General features: G+C 44.3%; 1 protein-coding gene across 1 annotated transcript in view; it reads right to left on the bottom strand.

Moving 5' to 3' along the window:
• Positions 1 to 19,660, bottom strand: part of raraa (retinoic acid receptor, alpha a) — a 92,694-nt gene extending 73,034 nt beyond the window's left edge. The window contains exon 1 of the mRNA XM_026947897.3: positions 19,241 to 19,660. The gene's annotated coding sequence lies outside the window, so the exon portion shown is untranslated. The remainder of the gene's footprint in view (positions 1 to 19,240) is intronic.
• Between the last annotated feature and the right edge of the window lie 326 nt (positions 19,661 to 19,986).

The raw sequence follows: 19,986 nt of genomic DNA, 5'->3' as shown, positions 1-19,986 counted from the left end.
ATATATATATGAAAAGACAAGTTATGTGTCATTAGGATACACACTTCAACTTCTTTTGAGTAGAGTGGAAAATTGCCTTATATTTTTCAAAATAATTTCCTTAAAATCTATGCTTTTTTCTATATTCAGAACAAAAAATCTCAGTTCTAGTTAGATGGCCTCCATTCATGAAATTTTACACATTTATTCTCATCCAAAACAAGTAGCTTATTACAGAAGAATTTACCAAAATGTTGATAATTGCTGGATTTGTGATAGGTTGTATACTGAAAAATGGCAAAAAAAAGAGAGAAATGTTATGACAGTGCTTGTTTTCTTGACCTAAACAAACTGTTCTGTTAAACTCTCTCTCTGAAAAGTGTGTTCAAATGACCATTTGAATTCTAACAACATCTAACAAAGACTAGATTTTTTGGATTTATGTATGCACATTTAATTAGATGAAGCCTTATTTGCATAAATAAATGTGTATTTTAAGATAAAGTTCCAGTACCAAAACTCTGTAAGAATATCAGAATATCAGCGACTGGCGAAGATCAATTGTGATATCTTATTGTTTTCAAAAACTCCCCTCTTCAGCTGTAATGTCTTGCCTTAAAGAAGAACCACAACCACAACTGCCGCAACTGTATGGGAACCAGATTCTGTTTCCTCAGAAAGTAAGATGAATACCACACCCTTGTGCATGTTTGTGGTGGGAACCAATGAACTAGAGGTTTTTGCATTTTGCAGAGAAAATCCTGAAGAGGACTACATCAAGTGGCGGAGTGAATCGTGGAGGAGATGTATTAGGGAGGCATATACAAGCCAAGGAACCACACATGGCCTTGAGACGCAAGACAGCCGACTACGTGTATACACCCAAAGGTTTTGCAACTGGCTGTAAGAAGTCAGCTGACCAGAACTATAATGCTAGTCCAGCTCTTACATACTCGCACATCATACTCCACCCTCTGGTTCCCAGAGGAACAAGCAGGGAGTCCTGAAAAGCTGCCAAGTCATGATTCCTGAGCCAAGGACCAAGACCAGGACAATGAGGGTTAAGGCGTGGGGGCATGAGCCAGAGAGCCCCTGTGGAAACAAAAGCATAAAATCCAAAACTCCAGAGCTGAGGGAGGGGTGTATGGAACCTCACTGTGGCCAAGAACTATTAATATTCCTTGACAAGAGCATCAAGATGTGGAACAGATCACATGCTGCGCACCGGGTGCAGGGCAGTTTTTCCTGCGATTTCTCATGACGTGACGGATTTGAGCACAAACTTTTTCTTTAAGGAATAAGACATGACACTGTTTGGCGGAGATATGCGGAGATGTGATTCGTTGTATTTATTTGGCTTTCGGAAGGCATGGTGAAACAGATCAAACTGAGCAGAGAGACCAAGGCTGTCAACAAGCATAACTGAAAAGCTGATCTCATTAGGCAAGTTGGGCAGTTCTCTGCATGATATGTCCTGCATGAGAGTCCTCTGGCTGGACACACACACCAAGAAACCATGCAAGGTTCTCAATGGGATGCCAAGACAGCAGAGAAGGTTCTGACCAGATTTACCTTAACAATTCATGAGAGTTGCTGTGCTGATCTCACTGGGATCTAAAGCAAGGGGAGGAAGTATAAATAAATGTGCATGTGCACACACCCGGACATCGCCTCCCACTCCACAGGCCATTATATCTGAAGTTATATTTCTGCACCACCTGAGCAGCAAATCCAAGTCCTATTGGCTTTGGCCTCCACTTTCAGTTTCCCAGAGGAATTTGTAGGGGTCCTGGAAAGCTTCCGTGTCACACTGAGTCTGGAGCCAAGAATCAAGACCAGGACAATGGGAATGGAGTTCCAGGGACGCGAGCTTGGAGACCCCCTGTGGAAACAAAACTATAAACTCTGAAGCTCCAGAGCCAAGGGAGGGTCAGACAGAACCTTGCTGCATGCAGAAACAATTAATATTCCTTGACAAGAGTGGCGTAATACAGATCACAGCTGCATGGGGACAGTATTTGTCTGACTCGAGCTCGAGGGAAAAGAGCCCTGATACTGTAAATCACTGTTCCATTCAGTGGTAAACCGCAGAGTCAGCTCAGGTTTCAGAGTTATTCATTGAGATCACACTCCAAAACTGTAAACAAACAATCTCATTTGGGAAGCTGGACATTCTGTTTCCAAGTTTGCTCAACCGCGACCTTGGCCTAAGCTGCAATAACACTTTTTATCACTATGTGTATCCTAAACCATGGGTCAGTATTAAAATAAAAAATTGAAACATTACGGACACAAACAGTATGGATAACTTCCTTCCTCAATGTTTTCATGATTTTCATGATTTATTTCTCTTTGGAACTTTGACTCTGTGATTCTCACAAATCATACTTGATCATCAGAAAGACAGAAGAAAGTGCTTTTATTTTGGTTATTTTGTAGTTGGTCCAGGAGGCAGGTTTTTGTGTGTAGGGGACACAATTTCTTCTCAGATAGGGTCCACATCAACTCATTTTGCACAGTGAAGACATCAATTGGGCCTGAGACGGTTCATGCAACACCAAAAAAAAAAAAAAAAAAATGCCAGTGTCTATTAGTCATAAATTAAACACTGGAATTTATAAGCCATTTGGTGTTCATGGTGCCCCGAACCAAAGGCCAAGTTCTCAAAAGCCAAACCTCACAATGAGCAAGCGAGAGCATATTCTTATGCTAATCCCAGTAATTGTTCAGGTTCTTCTTCCCTGAGCTGGTAGGAGATGATTTAGGGTGACAGTGTTGCTTTAAGAGCTGCCTGTAGGGGGTGGAGGGGGATGTCGTAGATCACTACTCTCATTAATCAATTAACACGACCCCCTTCCAGCCACCTGTCCAACAGCATCGCTTAGCACAACATTCCAAAGCTTGACGATGAATCTAGATAATGCCAGAGCATTAATCGTCCCTGCTAGCACACTCTCTTTTCTTCTCTTAGCAGAAAATATAAAATGCAGAAGAGATGAAAAGTAATAATGTTTCCAGTTGAAAATGTATGTTGTTGAAAAATAATGAACCTATTCTTTTACAAAAGATGGAAATAAATGTCTTATTGAGCAATGCGAGCCAAAAAAAACAGTGGGGGGAAAACCCCCTAAGATCAGGAATGCACCAAAAGTGAAATCAATGCCAGAAAATAACTCACAAGAAAAAAAACATTTTTTAACTCTTTGTCACAAGAGTAACAAAGTCTCACACATTACAACTCATTTCAGCGGTAAGATTTAGAAGTAGTGGTTAATTTAAGCTGTTGTGCACGGCTCATTTCTGTCGCCTTCAGATAGTACCAGCGACTCGTTCACTGTTGCCAGATTGAGCAAGATTCCCTGCAGTCAGGCTGTTTTCAACGAACTTGACATAAGAAACATTGCCATTGGGCTTTTAAATATAATTTTTCTCTTCCAGGGGTCATTTATAGTAATCTGGATTTAAACTGCAATTTTGGGGCTGGAAAGAAAAGTTACTCTAAACTAGCTTGCTTTTTACATTGCATTCCCTGCACGATTTGCACAACATGTTTGTATCATTTTTGTGTACATCACATATTCTGCCACTATCTGATCCGTTTTATGGATAGTGGTTAAAGAAGCAAATTCCATGTTCACATATTATTTATTTTATTATCTTTGTTTGTCAATTAAATTTCTATCAAAAGCCAAATAAATGTTTATTCAGTGGCACTAAAAAATGTAAACTGATAAAATTCAGTTTTCTGAATTTTAGTGTCAGCCAAGAATCGTTCATGTTGGATCATTGTTATTTATTATCCCACACTTTTTAGCTACAGAAATGCTGACCATGATGGAAAGAACAGTGCTGGTGCCCAGACAGAGAAAGCGAGAGAGAGAGAGAGAGAGAGAGAGAGAGAGAAACAGACAGATGAGGTTCACGCCTCAGCATGATGTTGGCTAAGCATCAGGCAGTGAGCACGAGAAACCTCTGATGAGCTGACAATGCTGACATTGAAGGAATCCTCAAGGAATCCTATAGCAGATCACATCTGGAGTGAGAAAAACAGAGACTCGAGCAAGGAGAAAAAAAAAATCTCTTTAATATTTCATGATTTGATGTGTTCAGGGGTGAAAATAATATGAGTCTCAAATCTGACTCTGGCCAGATCAAATGTCCAGAAATGGTTAAACAAGTGGCTGAGAGCGATGGCAAGATATTTTTATGTGAATTACCCTCCTGACGAGACCCTCACAGCCAGACAGTCTCTTTTCAACAACCCCCTATTCTCTTTGAATAATAGTGCACTCGCCAGAAAACCACACTTCAGCCTTTGTGTAATTCAAAACCATTCTTTGAAATTGGCTGAAACGGGGTGCGATCCTCAAACACCCAGTGAGCAGACATGGAGACAGCAGATTTTTAATAAGGAAAGGCTCCAGGCTTCAAGTCTTCAGGCTTCAGGCTTTGAGTTCCTGGGAATGGTCAGTGGGTCTGCAAGAGAGATCCAGGTTTACAGTGCAGGAAGTTTAGGATAACTTAAAGGAGTGACGTATACTGCAGCTGTTGAGGAGCTGCAGTCTCATTTCCACCTGCAAGACGACTCGCCAAGAGGCCACGGTGCCCTCAATACTGTGGTCTTTACTTTCAAAACTGACTACACAACAAACAGCTGCAGACTCCAGATTCCCGCTTGCTGCCACAGCTGTGAATATGTTGCAATGCAACGCAACCTTTTGCAATTTCAGAAGTCTTATTTTAGGGATCATCAGAGTTTCTCCAATTACACAAAAGAGCTTAAGAGGTCTTGAAAACAACAGCTTTGGCAATCAGTGAACAACTCCCATTTCTTCATCGATCAACGAGTAATCTCCTCCCAAACAGAGTTTTCTACAATTGAAAGAAAACTCCACCGCCGAATCAGCAAACCCTTGGAGAATTCTTGCCCATACATACACCATTCCCAGCGATGGATTGTGTAAACTTCCGTCAACAATAGAGGCCACGCTTCTGTGCGCTACAAGTATTTTTCTTTACGAGAGAGAACTTGCAATCGTTGTGAAATGCCTTAAGATGTCAGCAGGGAGGAAAAAAATGGAAAAGAAAAAGCAATTCTGATGATGGCATTCTTGCTGTCCTCTGCTGTTTCTCGTCCAGCTAAAGTTATCTCTCCTGTGAGAAACTTAAACTGTGCAGCACTCTTGGGTCATGGGTCAGAACAAACAAAGCAATGCAAACCCAGCATTTAATTTAAAAAGAACTTGCCTTGTGAGTATGAAAACCATAATGTGGAGTCGAGAGAGCCGAACACAGATCCAAGCCAAACGCAAAAAACAAAGTACATTTGCATAACTCTTTGTTACTACAGGAAGTGAAGATATGAGGCATCTGGGGCCAAAAGCAAACAAAACGTGCTTTCTTATTTCTGCAAACCTACACCATGATACCATCAGGAATTTGAATATCTTACTGTTGCGTCATGCTGACTAATCTAAGATCGAATTCTCGACTGAATTTTGCTTGGTGAGGAAACAGATACCTGTTAACGACAACCTGAAATCAAAACTGTCCTGTTTGTAACTTTGCTAGCTTGATTAAGTATGATTCATTTGTACTAATTACGTAGGAATGGCACTGAAATGATACCCAGTATCCGTATCAGCATCTGTATCAGAAAACATACAGGAAATGGGATCCTGTAACAAATACAGGCAAATAATAGCAATGGATTTGGAAAAGAAATTTATTTTTGGACCTGGAAATATCCCAGAGACTGGGCTGTTTTTTTTTTTTTTTTTTTGTTAGGAGTGATTTTATTACATCTATATTTTATTATATTTAAAAAGTGATTTTTTTGGGAAAGACTCTGAAATGCTTCAGTAAAAAAAGGCACCTTATAGCTTAGTAGTTTTTAAAGAAAATTATATCAGATGGATATCTGTATAGGCTGGTACTCAAGGTTTCTCTACTTCTAATGACAAAATTTTTCTGTTGTTCATTATTTTCTACTAAAGTCTCGGCTTCAAACGGCCTTAGCCTTTTGACTACATCAATGTAGAATTGCAGGAAAACATATAATATGATGTAATATAACCTCCCCTCCCCCACACCCAGTCACGTTTCACCTTCCCCTCCCCCACACCCAGTCACGTTTCACCTCCCCCTCCCCCACAACCAGTCACGTTTAACCTTCCCCTCCCCCACAACCAGTCACGTTTAACCTTCCCCTCCCCCACAACCAGTCACGTTTCACCTCCCCCTCCCCCACAACCAGTCACGTTTCACCTCCCCCTCCCCACACCCAGTCACGTTTCACCTCCCCCTCCCCACACCCAGTCACGTTTAACCTTCCCCTCCCCACACCCAGTCACGTTTCACCTTCCCCTCCCCCACAACCAGTCACGTTTCACCTTCCCCTCCCCCACACCCAGTCACGTTTCACCTTCCCCTCCCCCACAACCAGTCACGTTTAACCTCCCCCTCCCCCACACCCAGTCACGTTTCACCTTCCCCTCCACCACACCCAGTCACGTTTCACCTTCCCCTCCCCCACACCCAGTCAGGTTTAACCTTCCCCTCCCCCACAACCAGTCACGTTTCACCTTCCCCTCCCCCACAACCAGTCACGTTTAACCTCCCCCTCCCCCAGTCACGTTTCACCTCCCCCTCCCCCTCCCCCACACCCAGTCACGTTTAACCTTCCCCTCCCCCACACCCAGTCACGTTTCACCTTCCCCTCCCCACACCCAGTCACGTTTCAACTCCCCCTCCCCCACACCCAGTCACGTTTCACCCCCCCCTCCCCCACACCCAGTCACGTTTCACCTTCCCCTCCCCACACCCAGTCACGTTTCACCTTCCCCTCCCCGCACCCAGTCACGTTTAACCTCCCCCTCCCCACACCCAGTCACGTTTAACCTTCCCCTCCCCACACCCAGTCACGTTTCAACTCCCCCACACCCAGTCACATTTCAACTCCCCCTTCCCCTCCCCACACCCAGTCACGTTTAACCTTCCCCTCCCCCAGTCACGTTTAACCTTCCCCTCCCCCAGTCACGTTTCACCTCCCCCTCCCCCACCCTAGTCACGTTTCACCTTCCCCTCCCCCACACCCAGTCACATTTAACCTTCCCCTCCCCCACACCCAGTCACGTTTAACCTTCCCCTCCCCCAGTCACGTTTAACCTTCCCCTCCCCCAGTCACGTTTCACCTCCCCCTCCCCCACCCTAGTCACGTTTCACCTTCCCCTCCCCCACACCCAGTCACGTTTAACCTTCCCCTCCCCCACACCCAGTCACATTTAACCTTCCCCTCCCCCACACCCAGTCAGTTTTCACGTTCCCCTCCCCCACACCCAATCACGTTTCACCTTCCCCTCCCCCACACCCAGTCACGTTTAACCTCCCCCTCCCCCACACCTAGTCACGTTTCACCTTCCCCTCCCCCCACCCAGTCACGTTTCACCTTCCCCTCCACCACACCCAGTCACGTTTCACCTTCCCCTCCCCCACACCCAGTCAGGTTTAACCTTCCCCTCCCCCACAACCAGTCACGTTTCACCTTCCCCTCCCCCACAACCAGTCACGTTTAACCTCCCCCTCCCCCAGTCACGTTTCACCTCCCCCTCCCCCACCCCCACACCCAGTCACGTTTAACCTTCCCCTCCCCCACACCCAGTCACGTTTCACCTTCCCCTCCCCACACCCAGTCACGTTTCAACTCCCCCTCCCCCACACCCAGTCACTTTTCACCTTCCCCTCCCCCACACCCAGTCACTTTTCACCTTCCCCTCCCCCACACCCAGTCACTTTTCACCTTCCCCTCCCCCACACCCAGTCACGTTTCACCTTCCCCTCCCCCACACCCAGTCACGTTTAACTTTCCCCTCCCCCACACCCAGTCACGTTTAACCTTCCCCTCCCCTACATCCAGTCATGTTTGCCTCCCCCATTCGGTTAGTTGACACAGAAAAAAGGTCGACATTCACTCATTCTTTAAATTTTTTTTTTTATTATTTCCTCATTATTTTCTACCTACTGTAGTCATGGCCGATTCCTACCCATCAGGCAGCTCTCCCCTATAAAACAACAGCTACCACCCAGGGACGGCGAGCACGATGGCTGAGGCACATGAAGCCAGCCAGCCACATCTTTTCAAACTGCTGCTCATGCAACGGCAGGGGTCGGCATAACACACTGAGGAAAGCGCTATCTACCCACTTCTGCATGCATGAGCTCACAGACGCTCCCACGATTGGCTAGTGTCACTGTGATTGATAAGGGAGAGAGAGTATGCCACCCCTGTCCCCCCTGAGAGCACATCCAATTTTGCTCTCTTGGGCTCCTGGCCACAGATGGCTGTGGCATCATCGAGATTTGAACTCACGGTCTCCCAATGATAGGGTGAATGCTTTTCTGGAGCTTGACAGACCATTCTAACGAGCATGTTTGGTTGGAAAACGACCACGTTTGCAACAGCACTCAAATCCCTGCCCACCTGAACAGTTCATTTCCCTGAGACATATGTTCCAGAACAAAAATGTTCAAATTTCTGTTTCACGTTGTCTTTTAAACAGCCAGTTGCTCCTGAAGAAACACTGTAATCAATCGCACAGTGACAAATTGAAGTGGCCTTTAAGAAGGCATCACCGAACGCCCCCATCCCATCCCTACAGGTTTTACAGCTGTGTGGCAAGACTGGGATCAAAGGTCAAACCCAGTGACATTTTCAGGGCCAAAGGGTGATGAGCAACATTTATCACAACTAAGGCATTCTCTGCAAATAAATTGCCCTGGCAACCAGCTGAAAGACCTTCAGTATTGCTATCTTGTCAACCTTGGATACTAATGAAGACCTACTATTGGTGGTGCTTTATACAGTGTGTGTGTGTGTGTGTGTGTGTGTGTAGCATTGAGAAGCCAACAAGCGGAGCTGGCACCATCCACTTTAGCGCTTGCTGAAGAGTTACGTCAGGGTGGGAGGATTTTCTTTTTCTCTTTCTCTCTCTTTTTTTATTTTTAACGATCACAGGCTGGACTGAATCAGCTCCAGATGCTGGCGCACAATCAGACTACTGGCACGTCACGCATCTTTAAAAGCTGTTAAAATTACATTAAGCACACAATGGAATGGGCCAAAATAAAGAGGGGAGGAATAAGAGCTGGAAGCCATATACCCTGTATGAGGTATGTTTACCGCAAATCCAAATCGACTGATTCCAAAACTCTGGCCACTGGGCAGTGACGGCTCTCAGAACAAAGGTCGTTTGTGCGCAAGTTACAGAAGAGGCGAGTTACAACACAAGTCTTCAGTGATGGCTAAAGGACATGTTCTGGGCACATATGCACTGTTCCCCACCCACCCGATACCAGCTGTTTATAGTACAGTGGAGATGTTTCTTGGTGGAATTAAGTACATTTTACTTATACTACTGTCCTCTTGAATCCTGATTGGTCAGAAAGTGTTGATTAATTTTCTATAACAGCAGCTCTGGCAAAAGTGCAGGTTTTTTCTTACTAACTTCAAGAGAGAGAAAAAAAATAGGGTGGTGTGATGGTGTGAAGTGGCTGACTCAATTAAGAAATGTGTTCATTGACAAGCTGAAGACTGTGCAAGTTTGCCAGACATTGTCATTCGGGAGAACTGCGACAGAGGGGACGACTTTCAGGGAAGGTGAGTGGAAAGAGCATGCTGTAGGTTTTGTCCATTTTTTGGGTGCAGAGGTGCAAGAAATGGTGGGCATGCAAAACAGAAGAATCTGAGGACAAAACAAAGGCAGTGCACAACGGGCCTTTTTCACTTTGCTTTCGTAATTCTCCCACTTTCAACCAGCCACAAATGTTCTGTCAGAGGAAGCCATAAACCAAAACTGGCGCTGCTCTGACAACATGCGATGAAGCACTGTGTTTGTGAAAATACATTTCACAAAAAAAGGTTTCAGTGTTTTCCCCAATGGATTCTTCCACATGATGGATTCAAGCATTGTGAAAGACTCGTTAATGGGTGATTTGTTAATACTGATCTCCGAGTCTTTGCACTAGTTGCCATGGGTTTCCCATTTGGATGTGCAACTCCTTCCATTGGGATGTGAAGTTAATGGGAATTTAAAAATGAAATATATAGGAGGCTTTGAAGAATGCATTTTTGAAGGGGGTCCGCGCAAGGAATGCAACAGACAGATAGCAAGATAAAATAAATGAACGTGTGATGGCGGGAGGCCTGCCTCAGGGATACATTTTCACCAAGGGGAGCTTGACTCCTGCGAGTACAGGATCTTGCTGATCTAATTGATCAGTGGTGTGTTAGGTCACCTATGGCAAGATGACACAATGTTCTCTGATATTCGAATGGAAATGTTGACTTTTATAACATTTATGAATTACACCATCCCGCAAGTTGCCAAAACTCAACCTTTCACAAATTTCCATCTTTTTGTGAATATTGTTCTTTTTTTAAAAAAAAAATATATATATCTTGCCACTGAATAAAAAACTTAGCTTTCAAGCTCAGACAAGTTTTGACCTTATTCACTTTATCCAAAGAAAATATTTCCCTTAATATACAGTAACACTGTATGGAGTAAAATACACGTGTCACCTAAGGTTAAAAATAAAGCATGAGCATCGGATCATACACAGCAAACACAAACCCACAAAAGTCTTACCTCTGGGCCAGAGTCAGCACATTTAATGCACACGAGGGCCCAAACAACACACAAGGGACGTTCACTACACTCGGACCTGAGGAAAATGTGGCTCCTCAAGAGGAAAATGAGGCCATTTTTAACTCCCCAGCTCTTGGCTATAATGGCTGTGGTCAATGGAGTGTGTGGGGCCGCTGTTCGTGCACAGGCGATACGGAAGCGCAGGTTCATAAATTACAAAACATTGCGGGGACGAGGTCTAATCACCTCTGTGCTGTCACCTAGCAGAAGGGGGAGCTGGTTTAATTTACGCCGCCACATCCGTCACTGCTCAGGCTAATTTCATTCACACCAGCTCTCAGTCTGTGGGAGAGCTTCAGTGCTACGTTTCTGTGGCTCACCGCTATTTAGGGTTTCGGTTTTTTTTCCCCTAAGGGCTGAGGTATCTCATTAATGGCCTCTTTGGTACCTCCTACAGAGAGTCAGAGGGGAATGTACGAAACGGCTGCAGTGTGCGTCCAACAAGGATACACAGAGGGTTTTGGGATTGTGGGATGAACTAGCAATATGCAAAAGCAGTTAAACTATGTGGGCAATTACAGCCAAAGATGGAATCTCCAGACCGGTTGGTCCATAGCCAAACAGCCTTGTGCTGTGATTTTGCAGCCTTTAGATGGACACACTAAACAAAATTCTTCAAAAAATATCTTTAACCGGATCAGACTAACTGGCTCTTTGAGAAGGGACACAACAGAAAATCTTGGGAAATCTCTCAGCATTAAATATGTCCATACTCTGATGTATTTGACCATGTTTGACATTTGTGTTGCTGTTATAGTAAAATAATGAGTGATGGGGAGGTTACTGTTACTGTTACCTGAAATTGACTATTTTTGTGTAACAGCATGTCCCAAAGTGCATTTTTCTCTTATACCACAGCAATTTGCCAACAATTGTAGACATCTATTCTTTCTCTGTACCGCTTATCCTACACAGGGTTGCGGGGGAGCCTGAAGTCTATCCCAGGGGACTCGGGGCATAAGGCGGGGGACACCCTGGACAGGGCTCTAACCCATCACAGGGCACAATATATCACCCACTATGGACAATTTGGAAATGCCAATAAGCGTACAGCGCATGTATTTGGACTAGGGGAGGAAACCAGACTACTCGGAGGAAACCCCCGAAGCACGAAGAGAACAAGCAAACTCCACGCACACAGGGCAGAGGCAGGAATCAAACCCCCAACCCCGGAGGTGCGAGTGATAACCACAACAGTGATAACCACTAAGTCAACAATTACAATTTTTTAAATTAAAGATGAATATGTCATACTTTTTATCTGTTTATAGTTACATTTAATTTTGTGGGACATCTGCCAAACAAGTTCTTATCACTTATGTTATAGCAGCTATATATAAACAATCTCACAAACCTCTCTTTTTTCACTCTCTTTTTAAATCATGGCTTGTCGTGTTACCGAGAAACTCCTCTGTCCTGAAGATGTCAGAAAATTTAAAGTTGAAGCTTTACCTCTGACTGTTACAAAACGCTGACACTGGAGACTCCTTCCATAAATGTTAAATAGACATCTCCTCACAGAAAACACTGTATCAGCGTTCTGTTTATGTGGCGCTACCGCCATACAAGTCCCTGTGAAGAACAAGCAAATTAATGTAAACTTGTGATTTGCAGACGCGCTACTGGCAGAGCTGATGTTATAGATAATTTAACAACACCTCCTGACCAGTCCAAATCCATAATTCAACGGTGATGCTTATACCCAAATTCTATACCAAATTAACCCCACGTTGCCATGGAAACGGCAAATGCTATACACTCCTACACCAGCAATACTCATTTTCATACATGGAAAACATGTGTTCTTTGGCTAGTTAAGGGTTCCTAAAAGGATTCTCTCTCTGATAGGGAAACACTGTGTTGCAGGACACGTGAAAACCTCTTAACTCTATTATTCATGGCTGTTACATCTGTAATAATATCTGTAAGGAAATGTGGATGGTTTTAATGAGGCATCAGTTAACTTATGTTGTATGTTGTACTTTACTTTGAAAATGCTACAATACCCTCGGCATTGATACAGGAGTTTTGGTACTGAGCTTGTTTTCGGGCTACTCTTATTGGCCAGATCTGGCAACCCTTCCTGTAATTTCATGAGGCAGCAGTTTCAGGATCAGACACTTGTCTCATGTGCCTCTGTATAAGTGATTTCATTTGTGTCTCTTTACACTTAGTGTGTGCACTACTACATCAACAAGGCAGAGGGTTACAATAAAGTTGTGTAACGTGTGCAGTTTTGGAAGTGTATGCAAGTTGTGAAAGTTTAGCGAGGACATCTGGCCAAAGAACTGCACTTTGGAACAAGGTAGCTTTCTATGGTAGCCTGCTGTTTTACTTATAGAGCCTCTCCACAGGACAGTACTGTACGGCTAATAATCCAAATCCAGAACTATCTGTATCCTAATCTAGTCCCTGTGTCTGTTTCCCATCACAAATAGAGAGGAGTTTCTCTGGAGGTGGAGACGTTTGCAGCAATTGTTCTGAATGAAGCCAAGGGTGCCAGTAATTTTATCTAAAAAGGGTGTTGAGTGCAAAGTTGTCTGATTCATCAAAAACTAATTAAAATAAAGAGCTGCACATTTTTCATGACTTAATCTCAAGCAGTGTTTTATTGGGAATGTAGTGCAGTTAGTACATTTTGTAATGTTCCATAGAGGTCTATAGAAATACGCCCCAGTAATCCTTTACTATTCTTAACTCCGCTCTCCATATAAAACATCTCCACACACTCACTGTGAGAGCAAACCCATCTGATGTTCTGACTCCACACACTCCACACACACACACACACACACAAAGACAAAATGAAGATAAAACACAATGGAACTCAAGCAGCCCTCGAGGCGAGGAGCACTTCCAGCAAATTAGCGACAAATTGAGAGGGAGAAAAGGAGGAGAATGAGAATCCTGGCTGAAGTGGAGGGAGAGGAGGGTATAATAAGATAGAGAATGGTGTTGGGAAGGGGGGGTGTTGTGAATCAGATTTTCTATGACAATGTGCTTAAGATCGCCCTTTCAAAGGAACAGATCATCCATCAAAACTAATGGTGCTGTCCTGCAGGGGAAAGCAACAGCCCAATGGAGGCCATTTATTAGGGGAGGGGGCTTGGATGAGATAGGTACTGTACTTACAGCTCCAAACCTCTACCGAACCCTCTAATCCTTCCAATCTGTATATACACACTCCAGTCCCAGTCCTAGATAACACCTGCACAGGGGCGGATAAATACATTTAGTTCTGATCATTACTGGCGAATATAAACATAGTGCGGATTTCCGAGGTGGTCTATCTCAATTAATCTGCAGCTCAAACTCCCAGGCCTGAGCAGGACCAAGAGCAACAGGGAAAGAGAGAGAGAGAGAGAGAGAGAGAGACAGAGAGACAGAGAGAGATAGGAAGAAATGCTGCTACACTGATACACAATAAAATAAAAGCCTCTTTCACTACAAAAGGTCACCAGGTTCAGTTACAGTCTGGTATGATTAACTCCAGGGTGGAAAACGGGCGCTTTTTATAGCCATGGACTCTTGATATGTGTAATGATACTGTAGTGTAACAGGGGCGAATTACAAAACCACGTCAGCACTTTCACAACAAATAAAAGGCCGAACAGCTTGTTCCAGTTGGGATGCTGATAGCGGGCAAAGGACATGAAGCCAAGAGCTGCAATGCTCCATCATTATTATTATGATTATGGCCTATTTCTTCCCAAGTACACATATGGGCTTTTCTTTTTCAATTTGACCAGTAATGTAGAAGCTTTACGGGTTATTTCCTGAACTCCTGTTACCAAAAAGAAGCCTGAACCAGTGGCATCTGTTTTCTGCAGAGGACTTAATTTCTTCCAGTTTCACTTCAGTTAATAGTAACACAGCACCGGAAGAATTCCCATATCACGCCTTGTCTCCGTTCGGATTGTTGTCGAATCTGTGGCCGCTTCTTTCCCACAGATAAAGTCGAGTATCATGGCGTTGGAGCGGGAAGCACCTGAAGAGGCCACTTGGCAGCAGGGACCTCTTTTACTGTAAGCGCCTGTGAGAGTACTTCGCCAAATGTGTTGCAGAAAACGGCGCGCCCCCTTTAAGAGGCTGAAACGAGGCAGCTGAGTTATCCTATCTCTCTGACCTAGTTGCTCCCGCTCCCTCTCATCTCTCCATTCTTCATCTCGCTGGGATCTGTGCTGTCTGACACGTGAAAACTTTAATACCATCAAAGACGCAAGGAGAAATAGCCGAAAAGACGGATGGGTTGAGGGGATATAAAAAGAAAAGCCTTCATCCCTTGCGATAGAGTCGAGTCCTGGTGTGGACTCACCAATGGCAGAAGAGCATCAGCATTCACAGAGCTTCCGCACTCGTCTCTCAGCACATCATAGGGGTTTAACTTCCCAATCCTGCCTTTCATTCACAATCTCTCTGCACTTTTCAGGCCTTTCCCACACTCCCCCTCTCCCCCGAGAGACGCTTCAGGGTGAATCACATGTTCCTGCGGCTAAACCAAACTGCCGCAACCTCGCTGTCCTGTGACCGCTGCATTAGCCACAATGTTCACTCGGAGAAACCTCCTCAGCTGCTGTGCTTGTCTCGAGGAATACAAGATGGATTACACCAACTATAATAAGTATTGCTCGAAGCTGTCCACGTGCAACCTACTTATCAAACATCTACTAATGACTCATAGCTTCTGTGATAACCATCTCAGAAAACAAATTATGTTGTGCAAATTATGCAAAATAATGGCTTATGTGTTTCCAGAATCTACTTCAACCTCCTCTGTGAAACTATTAGCATTGCAGCTGTAACTCTGCTAGATACTAAAAAGCGCCTCTGGCTCAGGGTTCTTGAAGTTTCGCGGTGTGCTTGTGATTATATGGTTTATGGTGTCTACATGTTTCTGTAAACTTTGATAACCAGACAAAAAGATAAACACTGCTGATAAAGGCCTGTTGTATATACCCGCTCCTCAATATCTTCATGTACATTGTAATGAATTTACAATGTATGCACAAGGTCTTTCAGCTAAAATATGGGATTATTAAGATGAAATGCTCATGAATATCTTGAAAGACTCCCAATGTCATTTTACCAGGATTCAAATATAATTCTCTACTTTTTACAACCACACTGATTGTTGGGAATAACGACAACCAGTTATGAAACAAAGACTAAACATTCTGATCACTTCTCCAAGCAGGACAACGGAAGCTCTTTTTGGCAAACCAGGTTTTACGCCTCTGCATGCCACGGCTCGATTCCTCAGCCCTAATTTGTCCATGTGGTTTGGGCTAATCTGTTCGCCTCGCTTGGTCTGACCACATCAACACAAGGCCTGAACAAGTGGGAGGCTCCTGGCAGCTGCGTACCAGTCCAATAGCATGGCACATGGCTGAGTTCTCTCCAAAATCACAGCCTGCTTGCTTCAGAGCCAGACAGCCTCCAGAAACAGATTCCACAGTCTGATTCCAGATCTAATGCAATCTAAAAACAGTGTGTACTTCCAGAATCTGCTCCTGGAGCTAATATTTTGGAGAAACAATGCCTGATTTCTTCATTGCCAACATCACAGCCTTCCGGAGATGATGTTCTCCTAAAACAGAACCTGCCTCCAGAGCTAATGTCTCCAGAAACAGAACCTGTCTCCAGAGACAACGTTCTCCAGAAACTAATGTTCTCCAGAAACAGAACCTGTCTCCAGAGTTAACACTTTCCAGGAACAGAGCCCGCTTTAATTGGAGAGTCCAAACAGATTCCAAAAACAAGGCCTTTTTGCAGAGGTGAATATCCAGATAATGCTTAAAATGAGCAACTTATATAAATGGAGCCTGTTCTCAAAGCTTAACAGCTTCTAGAAATAAAGCTATGACCCCCACAAACAGAGCCTGTTTCCATAATTAATGTCTTCCAGAAACAGACTCTGTTTCCTTCAATGCCAAAGACCCTTCAAAATCAAAGCCTGTTTGCTGAGTTTGCTGCTATCTTTAGAGCAGGTTTCCAAAAATAACATCCTCTAGAAACAGAATGTACTTCCTTTAGAGATGAACAACATCCAGATAAAGGACTAATGGTGTCTATGATCAAAGCCTGCTCTCAGAGTTAATAATCTCAAGAAACAAATCTGTTTCCAGAGCTAATTCTGTCCACAGCCTGCTTTCCTCGGAAGTGAGTCTTCCGGAAACCTACTTCCAGAGTAAAAGTGGTTTAAGAAACAGCATCTAACTCTAGAGTCTGATCTCCAAAAACAGAACCTGCATTCTTCAGAAATGCTTGTCTTCAAGCTTGCTCTCAGAGCTAAAGGGCCTTGAGAAACAGCACCTGACTTAGACCCAAACAACCTGCAGATACCAACCCCGCTTCCAGAGCTGCCATTGTCCAGAACCAGGGCTGGCTTTCTTCAGTTGTATGTCCTTCAGAACGAGAGCCTGTTTGGTTCCTACAGAACCTAAACAACTTCTGGGAACTGCTTCCAGAGATAACAGCCTCTGGAAACAGAGCCTTAATTTCTTTGTTGATCTAAAGTATAGAATTTGCAGGAAGTCAAGAGAAGATTCAGGATTTTCAACACCCATTTGAAGAGTCCAGTCATCTTTACTAATTGGAAATGACCATCATGCTGAACTGTAACTTAGAGTAGAACTCTAACTCTATAGAGGATAGAGTGATCCTTTGAGACCCAGGATGTAGGGGTTTTTCCAGGAAGACATCAGTAAGTTCTGCTGCAAACAATGTGTATAGTTGCAAAAAAAAAAAAAAAGTATAAGACAAGGAACAATTCATGCAAACAACCAATCCACAAATCCCTAACTGGTTTAACTTGTGCTTTAAATGTAGATCTGACAGTTTGACACCATCAGGACCCAGTTCGGTGACACAGCACTATGCTAAGCCCTGCAACAATAGCACCATTGTCACAATCACAATCCACTGCATTGTATGGTTTTTTTTTTGTACACTCCACATTGACACACTCCGGTCCTCTACAAAACACTCTGAAAACGTCCAGTCCTCCTGCCGTCCTCTCCCAAAAAACATTCTGTTCCAAGGATCATGTGGGGAAAAATAAGTTAAATAAACCATCAGAAACTCAGCGGCTGAAAAAGAAATAAATAATTTTTGCCAGGAGATGTTGAGTCACTATCACGTTTTTTTTTTTCTTTTGCTTTTTCCATTCTGTGTTCTGGCATTCATCTTATAAGGAAGTGGAGAGAGGGAAAAGGGTTTTTTTCTGGTGGAACTGGTGTGTCAGAAGAATTGATTGAGGTAGAACAGTGTAACATGAAAACACTTGTCAGCGTAAACAGTGATTAAGCGTGCTGTAATTGCGTAAACTACTATTTATATCAGTGCTGGATTGTGATTGGTCAGAAGGTGTTGATTCATTTTCTATATCAGCAGCTCTGACAGTAGCGCAGGTTTATATCAATGCGCTCGTTTAATATGTTATCGTTTCTATACGCTCCACACAAACGAATTTTTTAAAATCATCGATATGGTGAAGATGTCTATTTAAAATGTATGGAAGGAGTCTCCAGTGTTAACGCTTTGGATCAGTCAGAGGTAAAGCTGTAACTTTTCTGACATCTTCAGGACAGAGGAGTTTACGCGTTGCAGTTCCACCACACCAGCCTGTCATTAGTTATTTTCCTATACAAGCACACCACGGAGTATATATAACATAACTCCATACTACCGTTATTACGAGTTTAGTTAAAAAGTTAACTACGATGGCGTTGTGGTACCTACGTTCCAAGAGCATAATGTTAGCATAGTGACAGCATACTCTGTTACTAAGCTGGTAGCTAAAATGTCATTTCCGTGTTGAGCCATTATTGCCCTAAAGGCAGGTAATACTTACTCAGGTATAAGTATGTCATAATTGTTACCAAAACGAGATTGCAATTTGTTACCAACCTGACAGGTTCATTCATTCTTTCATGCTAATGATGGTCTGTTATCACTTTGGTTAACGGTTTACCCACAATGCTGTGCTGACAGTAGTGCAGTGGAAATTAGCCCACGCTTCATCTCTAGCTAAAGAGAGCGATGCAGCGGCGCTTTAGTCCTTTAGTCCTCATCGAAACAGATCGTTCTGATACCTCTGTCAACGTCATTGCGCTGGTCATCTCGTAGCTCGCTAACTAGCCAAGCCGCTTCAACGTACGCTGGATTTCTCATCAGTGTGATGCTGAACATCGCCGGTGCGTGACAGAAGACGCTCTTGCGAGCCAACGGTGAAACCTTATGTTTGTTATCATCGATGACATGATAATAACAATGTCCCCATGTGACGTCAGTGCAACACACTACCCCTAACTTCTCACAGGAATAACGGGAAATGCATCAACATCCAGCACATGTGCAGCAGACTCATGAAACACATCAGAAAGATTGCAGTGGGAACGTGTTGAATGTGGTTCAGGGAGCAGTTTAACTTTAAAGAACATGTCAGGAGGAGAGGCGATGCTGAGCAGGATGACAGCTCCATCAGACACAAGCCGGAAGTTTCGAGAAGAAGAAGAAGAAGAAGAAGACGGAGGAAAGAAAAACCTCATGAATACCTGTGAGCTGTAACCTGTTGGCTCCGCCCACCGGCGTCTCGCGACCGATCCGAGTTTCTCTCCGCGGCTCGGTTCTGACGCGGTGCGCTGTGAGGATGTTACTCCACGGTGTCGTGCCGCCGTTTCTCGTGCTGTGTGTGTGTGTGTGTGTGTGTGTGTGTGTGTAACCCTCCCCGTGCACAAGTGACCTCCAAATGGGAAACCGGAAAGCGGGCTCAGAAACGGCGCGCGCGTCGGACCGACTCGGACGGGGAGACGGGAAGCGGGAACGGAGCTCCGCGCGAGCCAGAGGAAGCGACAGCGGCCATTTGGAGTCACGTGCCTGCGTATGCAAGTGTGTGTATGTCTGTGTGTGTGTGTATGTGTGTATGTATGTGTTTTGTGAAACCCGACGCGCGCGAATGACCCCGCCCCCCTCCCCTCTCCGTTTCCTCTCGCGCAGCGCCGGTCCGTCTGGCGGGGGGAGTGTCCCCGTTAACCCTTGTCTCAGTTTCTGAGGTTACATAATGACCTGATATCCAGCCCTCTTCCACTGTACTGCGGTTTTTACCCACGCGCTCTCCCGGTTCTCTCGGGATTTCTCCCGAAAATCCCAGCATGCATGAGGTTGCACAGCTGCAGCACCACTGCAACTGCTCCCACATGCCATCAAAACATCATCTGGAACTGCCTTATCTTTCATTTTGCCCCAATTACATGATGACACAGACGTAGGTCACGGCACCATGGGCTAGGGGCGGGGCTTA

The sequence above is a fragment of the Pangasianodon hypophthalmus genome, chromosome 12, assembly GCF_027358585.1.
Source record: "Pangasianodon hypophthalmus isolate fPanHyp1 chromosome 12, fPanHyp1.pri, whole genome shotgun sequence".
Classification (NCBI taxonomy): domain Eukaryota; kingdom Metazoa; phylum Chordata; class Actinopteri; order Siluriformes; family Pangasiidae; genus Pangasianodon; species Pangasianodon hypophthalmus.
This window is presented reverse-complemented; position numbering and strand designations above follow the sequence as displayed.